Here is an 8,993-nt window from a genome sequence, read left to right on the forward strand (position 1 = left end):
AGTGAAGTTCCTTCCCTGACCCAATTGCATGCTCTAGGGGCATTACCAGCGCCCCGCAATGCTGCACCATCGGCACTCGAATAAAGCTGCCGCCTCCAGTAATCCTTAATCTTCTTCGCAGTGTCGAGCTGCACCTTGTTGTAGAATGACATCCTACGTGCCTTGTCCAACTCCTCTATCATGAAATTCCTTGAGAAAATCTTCCGGCAGGATTCATTCTCTGATCGTTCCATTGTGGCCATTCTTCTTAATCTCAGGCACGGCACCGTGGCACGTACGGACATGATTCCGAGGCCTCCATCGGCTACTGGTGCGTGAAATATAGGTAGTGCAGCGTCGTGCGGAAGGCGCAGCCAGCGCCGCACAGCCGCCCGGACAGCCTTGTCCAGCTTCGTCAGCATCTTAATTGAGACCGGGCCAAGCACGAGTCCGTGGAGAAATCGGGGTAGCAGATAGGTGCGGAGCACCACCATGCGTTGCTGTGGCTTCAAAGGCGCTGCACTTACCCGCGTGATAGTCAGAGTCATAGTTACTCCCGCCGTTTACCCGCGCTTTTTTGAATTTCTTCACGTTGACATTCAGAGCACTGGGCATAAATCACATTGCGTCAAGCACCGATCAAAGGCCATCGCAATGCTTTGTTTTAATTAGACAGTCGGATTCCCTCGGTCCGTGCCAGTTCTGAGTTGGCTGTTTTCTGCCAGCCGAAGCAAGAACCTCGGGCACGAAGCCCCCGGAACAAGCACGGCTGTGGCTTTCCACAGGAAAGTCCCGACGCTGGTCCGGGCTCGGCCGCACCGCTTTTTACGGCGGCGAGCCTCGCCCAGTCCCGGTGCAGTGCCATTCCTGCTTCTGGACCCCAGCCCGACCGGCTCAGCCCTCAGAGCCAATCCTTTTCCCAAGGTTACGGATCCGTTTTGCCGACTTCCCTTACCTACATTGGTCTAGAGACTAGAGGCTGTTCACCTTAGAGACCTGCTGCGGATATGGGTACGGTCCGGCACGAAAATCACACTCCCTCACTCGGATTTTCAAGGGCCGACAGGAGCGCACCGGACAGCGCAAGAGCCGCACTGCTCTACGGAGCCACCGTCCCTATCTCGGGGTGAACCCATTCCAGGGACTCGATCTCCTTACAGAGAAAAGAAAACTCTTCCCGGGGCTCCCATCGGCGTCTCCGAGCTGGTTTGCGTTGCCGCACTGGGCCCCGAAGGACCGATCTCCGTAGCCGGGTTCGGGACTGTTAACCCGATTCCCTTTCGGTTGCAGCGGGGCGTCTCCGATTCGACAGACAGAGCTGCACAAACGCGCCCGCTTCTGAAAGGATTTCTCCTTTCCCTAAGGACCGACTGACCCATGTTCAACTGCTGTTCACATGGAACCCTTCTCCACTTCAGTCCTCAAGGTTCTCACTTGAGTATTTGCTACTACCACCAAGATCTGCACCAGCGGCGGCTCCAGGCGGGCTCACGCCCGACACCTTCAACGCACACCGCTGCGGCCCTCCTACTCGTCGCGGCTTAGCACCCCCACAGTTCGTGCTACTCTGCCAGCGACGGCCGGGGATAGGCGCGACGCTAGAGCGCCATCCATTTTCGGGGCTAGTTGCTTCGGCAGGTGAGTTGTTACACACTCCTTAGCGGATTCCGACTTCCATGGCCACCGTCCTGCTGTCTTAAGCAACCAACACCCTTCATGGGTTCTCATGAGCGTCCCGACTCGGGCGCCTTACCCCGGCGTTTGGTTCATCCCACAGCGCCAGTTCTGCTTACCAAAAGTGGCCCACTTGGCACTCTCATCGCAGCGGGAGGCCTCAACCCAGAAGGCCTCCCGTACACCCATTGAAAGTTTGAGAATAGGTTGAGGAAGTTTCGACCCCAAGGCCTCTAATCATTCGCTTTACCAGGTGTGACTGCTCTCCCATCGAGCGCCAGCTATCCTGAGGGAAACTTCGGAGGGAACCAGCTACTAGATGGTTCTATTGGTCTTTCGCCCCTATACCCGGATCGGACGATCGATTTTCACGTCAGAATCGCTTCGGACCTCCACCAGAGTTTCCTCTGGCCTCGTCCTGCCCGGGCATAGTTCACCATCTTTCGGGTGCCAACGTGTGCGCTCTCGCTCGGCCCCGGCGACAAGAGAGCGCCTGGGACGGGCCGTTGCTGCGCCCACACCCCTGTGCGGTGCGGGATCGCAACGCGGCCCGCGAAGGGCCTTCACGTTTCATTGCGCCATTGGGTTTCGGGAGACCCATTGACTCGCGCACATGTTAGACTCCTTGGTCCGTGTTTCAAGACGGGTCGGGTGGGCTACCGACCTACTCGCCGCAAACCACGATAGCGCCTCCGCGGGAGAATTCCCCGCTCGCCCGGCTTCTCGCCGCCAGCCCGCCGCCACGGGACCAACCCGGACAACAGGAGGCGACAAGCTTGCCCAGCGGGTCCTCCGCTCCGATTCCAGAGGGCGTCATCGTTCGGGCCTCCCGACAGCCGGGAGAAGCCCATGGGGCCTGGACGGGGTGACGAACTCTTCGTGCACGGCAAGGTATAACTGCCGCGAACCGTCCCCGAGGGGACGGGCAGGTCACCTCCACAGCCGGACTCAAAGTCGTACTTTTCCCATTTACCCGCGTCCGTCGCGGCGTTCTACCGGCGGTGGGAAGTGCGCACCCCGGTCCCCTGTCAGGGGGACTTGCACCGTCGCAAACTCCCGGGAACGTTGCCTCCCATACACCACATTTCCCGACCGCCTGCAAGGACGGGGGATTCGGTGCTGGGCTAGGTCCCGTTTCGCTCGCAGCTACTCAGGGAATCCCTGTTGGTTTCTTTTCCTCCGCTTAGTGATATGCTTAAATTCAGCGGGTTGTCTCACCTGATCTGAGGTCGACAGCAATGAAATGCATTGTCCTCCAACTCGGTCCGATAACTTTTCGGCGCGGTCGAGCGCGCTCCGCTCGTCCTTCTCCCTTTTTTGCGCGGCTCGCGCCTTCCGCCCATTCCTCGCTTTTTTTTCGCAGTCGGCAACACCCTCGGCGACGTGCGAGCGAGACTGGAAGGCGCCGCATGACCGGCGCTCGGGACGGTGCGCGCATATCGGTTGCGCCGAAAACGAACCATTGAGTAGGAAGAAGCAACCCCCACCGCCGCGGTCGACTGAATGCCGCCTCTCGTCTTTTCCCTTGAGCGAGAGGCGAACGTACAACCTGGCGTAGGGGCATCTTCACAAAATATTTTGCGTCGCCCCTGCCCCAACTGGAGTGGCCCAGTTTTTTTCGGGACAGAGACTGCGAAGCACTTAGACCGACGGCGGACAACGCTCGTAACGACATACGCGTCCGTTCGACCCGTACTAGACAATGCTTGAGCAGAGAGACTCCTTTCCCTCGGAGCCGGTGAGGATCCCTTTAGCGCGCCGCACGGCAGCGCGCGCCTCTGCGCCTACAAACTCTCCTCTAGCATCAACGCGTTCACACCCGGTCGTTTCCCCGCACAACCCGGCGCGAGATCTCCCTTCTTCTCGCGCGGGCGTGCCCGGACCAGGCGCTCCCGTCTCTCGCGTTTCGCGAGGAAAGTTTGTTTCCACTCTCTCCGTAGGCCAGCCCGCAAATGCCGCTCTGGCGCTCGTCCTTCCGGCCTCGTCTCCCTTGAACGACCGCACTGCAGGTAATCCCTTCCTGCGGCAATCGCCTCTCTCGGAGGCCCGGACGACGCGCAACTGGCAGCCTGCGCGGCCCTCGGCACAAAGCGTGGCGCAGGGCGACCCCGACTCGACCGCCTTTCGCGCGGGCGCAAGGGTTCGACCCACGTCTCTCCTCAATTTGCGCAAAGTCTTTCGAGGGATCTTCGGCGTTTCGTACAGAGCCGTCCTTGATGCCGACACGGTCAAAACGAGTCGCCGGCGACGCCATCCCCGGGCGCCGGCGCCTCTCTTGATATATGATCCGACCCTCAGACAGACGAAACCAAGGGAAGACCCAAGGGCGCAATGTGCGTTCGAAGAATCAGTGCTCAGTGTGTCCTGCAATTCACACCAAGTCTCGCAGCTGGCTGCGTTCTTCATCGACCCGAGAACCGAGTGATCCACCGCTTAGAGTCGTGCGTTTGGTTTGTTCAATTCCGTACAGTACAACAAAGGGTTTCAGACACCCAGGCTTTTCCCCTGGTCTCCAGTGTCGCAGTTTCGTCCAACTCCTGCAACATCTCGCAGCGTTTCGTTCGGCCTCTGTGCCAGCCTGCAAGCGGCTCGGGCGCTGCGCCTCTGCGAAAAGGCTTGTGCAGTGATAGTGCTACTCGAGAGGAAGCGTGTGAGCAGCGTGCGGTCCCCATTTTCCTTCTCCGTGGTGCTATGGGCCAAAAAATCCTGTGCGCGTCACAGAGCCCCTTATGACGCCGCACTATCAAGGAACCAAGAAAGAGTCATCAATTGGGTTTCATCAGAGGGGTTTTGCACCAGCACGGTAGAAGGGTTTGATAAAAGTTCTGCTGTTCACATGGTCATCTGCTGTTCACATCACAACTGCTGTTCACATTTCGACCGCCGCTCTCAAGCACCTTCTCTCCCCGGTGGATCGCTCCTGGATAGATCCGTACAGCGACGCTTCTCATGGGTGGCCTCTTGGACCGACCTCTATCAACGTCACGCTGCCGCGATCTCATCCTCCACCGTCTACCACTTTTGCACAAAGGAGCCGCTATCAACTTCGCATAAGAGGCCTTGCGCACCGCTCAGCATTGGAGCCGGACAGCGCGTACTTGACAATCCGCAAGAAGAGAGTCAGTCGGACTACTCCCGCAACGGGAGCCCACCAACCACAAGTGTCTCGGACGGCTTTTCGGTGGCGCACCGACAGACTACTCGGAAACCGGGAAGGACGAAGCCCCGAGAGAACCTCAAGGCCGCGAATGCGTTCGAGTGCGGGATTATAACCCCGTCGTCCTTTTTGTTCCCGAAGTCTCCTTTCGCGCCATCGGCACGGCGCCTAATATCGCGCCCGACGAGCGAGCGTCAGACGTTCACCACGCCTTGAACGAAGCAAACGACATCCAGAGCCAGCGAGCTGCGGTTCCTCTCGTACTTCGCAGCAGCGCCGCCGTTCCCATGGCAGCGGGCAGACCTTTCCCTCGGCCCGCGCTACAGACTCCGAGTCGTTCTTTTACTCCTTTTGCAAAAGAGCCCGCGAGCAGCGTTTCCGCTCGTACTTCGCAGCAGCGCCGCCGTTCCCTTGGCGGCGCGCAGGCCTTTCCCTCGGCCCGCGCTACCGACTCGAACGCAAAGAGCTTCGCAGCAGAGTTAGCAAGCAGCGTTTCCACTCGTACTTCGCCGCAGCGCCGCCGTTCCCTTGGCGGCGCGCAGGCCACTGACTCGGCCCGCGCTACCGACTCTGCGCAACTCTCTGAAAAAGAGCCAGCGAGTAGCGTTTCCGCTCGTACTTCGCAGCAGCGCCGCCGTTCCCTTGGCGGCGCGCAGGCCTTCCCCTGAGCCTGCGCTACGGACTCTGACGCAAAAAGAAGTAGCCGCAGCAGAGCTAGCGAGCCGCGTTTCCTCTCGTACTTCGCAGCAGCGCCGCCGTTCCCTTGGCGGCGGGCAGGCCTTTCCCTCGGCCCGCACCACAGACTCCGTGCGTCGCTTCGAAAAAGCGGATGAGTTCTTCGATAACCGAAAGCCCACCGTCATAGGTGCGTTACGCCGTTTGTACCCGCGGAAGCCGACCGTCCGACAATCCCTTGGTGACGGAGCTCCGCTGGGCGTAACAATTTGTGCAGAGAAGCGGCTTCAGAATCTCGCAACTCCGCGGTGAAAGGCCATCCCCCGCTTATAAGTGGGGGCGGCGCCGGGCGTGACAAGCACAGTCCGGTAATGATCCTTCCGCAGGTTCACCTACGGAAACCTTGTTACGACTTTTACTTCCTCTAAATGATCAAGTTTGGTCATCTTTCCAACAGACCGGCGCAACCGAAAGGCCGCGCCGGACATCGGTCCGAAGACCTCACTAAATCATTCAATCGGTAGTAGCGACGGGCGGTGTGTACAAAGGGCAGGGACGTAATCAACGCGAGCTTATGACTCGCGCTTACTGGGAATTCCTCGTTCAAGGGGAACAATTGCAAGCCCCTATCCCAATCACGAAAGAAGTTCCACGGGATACCCAGTCTTTTCAGACAGGGATAAAGACACGCTGCTTCCTTCAGTGTAGCGCGCGTGCGGCCCCGGACATCTAAGGGCATCACAGACCTGTTATTGCTCTGTTTCGTGCGGCTAGGAGCCGCTTGTCCCTCTAAGAAGGTTGTAAGGTGCTGGGAACCCCGCACCTATTTAATAGGCTAGCGTCTCGTTCGTTATCGGAATTAACCAGACAAATCGCTCCACCAACTAAGAACGGCCATGCACCACCATCCACCGAATCAAGAAAGAGCTCTCAATCTGTCAATCCTCCCAGTGTCCGGGCCGGGTAAGTTTTCCCGTGTTGAGTCAAATTAAGCCGCAGGCTCCACTCCTGGTGGTGCCCTTCCGTCAATTCCTTTAAGTTTCAGCTTTGCAACCATACATCCCCCGGAACCCAAATACTTTGGTTTCCCGGAAGCTGCCCGCCGAGTCATTTGAGTAACTCAGGCGGATCGCTGGTTGGCATCGTTTATGGTCAGAACTAGGGCGGTATCTGATCGCCTTCGAACCTCTGACTTTCGTTCTTGATCAAAGAAAACATTCTTGGCAAATGCTTTCGCAGTAGTTCGTCTTGCGACGGTCCAAGAATTTCACCTCTAGCGCCGCAATACGAATGCCCCCGTCTGTCCCTCTTAATCATTACCCCGTATTCCAAAAACCAACAGAACAGAAACAGGGTCTTGTTCTATTATTCCATGCAAGTTTATTCAGGCGACTCGCCTGCGTTGAGCACTCTAATTTTTTCAAAGTAAAAGCGCAGGCCACCTCGAGACGCACCAATGAAGGGCACCAAGAGAGGACCGGCATGATGTTCAGTACGAGCCGTCGCATCGGGTAGATGCACTACTCGTCTGGAACTGAGATCCAACTACGAGCTTTTTAACCGCAGCAGCTTTAGTATACGCTATTGGAGCTGGAATTACCGCGGCTGCTGGCACCAGACTTGCCCTCCAATTGATCCTCGTTAAAGGATTTAGAGTGTACTCATTTCAATTACGGGGCCTCAAAAGAGTCCCGTATTGTTATTTTTCGTCACTACCTCCCCGTGCCGGGAGTGGGTAATTTGCGCGCCTGCTGCCTTCCTTGGATTTGGTAGCCGTTTCTCAGGCTCCCTCTCCGGAATCGAACCCTGATTCTCCGTTACCCGTAACAACCATGGTAGGCAAGTAACCTACCATCGAAAGTTGATAAGGCAGACACTTGAAAGAAACGTCGCCGGCTCATGGCCATGCGATCAGCACAAAGTTATCCAGAGTCACCACAGAGTACGGGCAGAACCCGATGGGTCTTGGTCTAATAAAAGCGCCCGTCAGCCAAAGGCCTTCAGGCTCAATGCATGTATTAGCTCTAGAATTGCCACAGTTGTCCAAGTAGAAAGAAACGATCTAAGGAACCATAACTGATTTAATGAGCCATTCGCGGTTTCGCCTTATTTCGGCATGTACTTAGACATGCATGGCTTAATCTTTGAGACAAGCATATGATTACTGGCAGGATCAACCAGGTAGATGCATAGGCAATACCCCGCCACGGGTGCCTTTGTCGCAGCGCTTTCGAGGCCACCTTTAGGCGCCCCAGCGCGCGACGCATCTTATTTTGTGCGTCGTTCGAGCTCGCTGCAACGTCCGCCCCGTGGGGCCGGATCTCGTCGCGCGGCAAGAGAGCACGTGCCTTTGGGCAGAAACATTTGTAACGGGCTCACCGGTGCGCACGCGGCACGAGGCCGTGGCGTTCGTGCACCGGACGGCGCTTGCTGCGTTGCCGATACGGCCAAGCCGCCAGACGACGGGACACGCCCGCGTCTTCAGCGCACTTGCTCGGAATCGAGTTCCGGACAGCACGGAACACACCTCAAAACACAGTGGAAACAGCGTCGTCCGACAACCAGCCCCCATCGCAGACGCGGATGAGGCTGCAGACGAATGCCGTGGGGTCGAGACAACGTGTTGGTCCGCCGCCTCTACACCTCCATATAATAGCAGCGATAAATACCCAGACCTTCCTGGGTAAACGACTGGCCGTACTCGAGGAAAATCCGCCGTAAAGTAGACGGCGAATCGTGCGCGCACGTCGCGCGCTCGGCGCCCGCAATCGTACTCGAGAAATGATCACCGAGAACGTGAGCCCTTCAATGCAAAACAGTCCCACAGTGGTGCGTCTCGCCGGCCGTACACGAACACCCTGCCGCGCCGCAGCGGCCGCGAACGAGCGGCCCTGCTCGAAACGGCTTCGCCCCAGAAGGCACTGAATCGTCCGCGACCTACGACGGCACATCGCGGCGCCCCGACCGCGGCCGTACTCGTGGACTATGCTGCGCGGGCCTGCTCGAAAGGGCAGCGCCGCAGAAAGCGCTGGCTCTTGCGCGACCTACAACGGCGCGCCGCCCCGACCGCGGCCGTACTCGTGGACTAAGCTGCACGCGAACGGGCCTGCTCGAAAGGGCTGCGCCGCAGAAAGCGCTGGCTCGTGCGCGACCTGCAACGGCGCGCCGCGGCGCCCCGACCGCGGCCGTACTCGTGGAATATGGTGCACGCGCGCGGACCTGCTCGAAAGGGCTGCGCCGCAGAAAGCGCCGAATCGTGCGCAACCGACAACGGCGCGGTGCGGCACCCCGCCGGTGCTCGTAGTCGTGGACTCTGCCGCCGGCGCGCGCGGGGCGGTGACGCGCTCACCCAACTTTGGTCGAAGTCGAGCAATGCTCGTTTATGAACCCCTAGCTGTGCAGCCGCTCTCATTCCGAGATTGCGAAATCTTGTCGTTTCGCGGCCGACTGGGTGCGCAAAACAGCTTTTGGACTTTGCCGTTCGAGCGCGCGCTTCAAAATGTCTTGG

At 58.4% G+C, this 8,993-nt stretch overlaps 2 non-coding genes and 1 pseudogene across 2 annotated transcripts; all 3 read right to left on the reverse strand.

Annotated features, from left to right (window-relative positions):
- Positions 1 to 949: 949 nt before the first annotated feature.
- On the reverse strand, positions 950 to 2,862 carry LOC146210227 (large subunit ribosomal RNA; annotated as a pseudogene).
- A 1,079-nt stretch (positions 2,863 to 3,941) lies between these two features.
- On the reverse strand, positions 3,942 to 4,094 carry LOC146210228 (5.8S ribosomal RNA). Its single transcript, XR_014704561.1, has one exon. It is a non-coding gene; the product is annotated as a 5.8S ribosomal RNA (ribosomal RNA).
- Positions 4,095 to 5,854: 1,760 nt separating this feature from the next.
- LOC146210229 (small subunit ribosomal RNA) lies at positions 5,855 to 7,669 on the reverse strand. Its single transcript, XR_014704598.1, has one exon. It is a non-coding gene; the product is annotated as a small subunit ribosomal RNA (ribosomal RNA).
- Positions 7,670 to 8,993: the final 1,324 nt, after the last annotated feature.

This window comes from Amblyomma maculatum, chromosome 1 (genome assembly GCF_055883805.1).
Source record: "Amblyomma maculatum isolate TAMU_Amacu chromosome 1, ASM5588380v1, whole genome shotgun sequence".
NCBI classification, from domain to species: Eukaryota; Metazoa; Arthropoda; class Arachnida; order Ixodida; family Ixodidae; genus Amblyomma; species Amblyomma maculatum.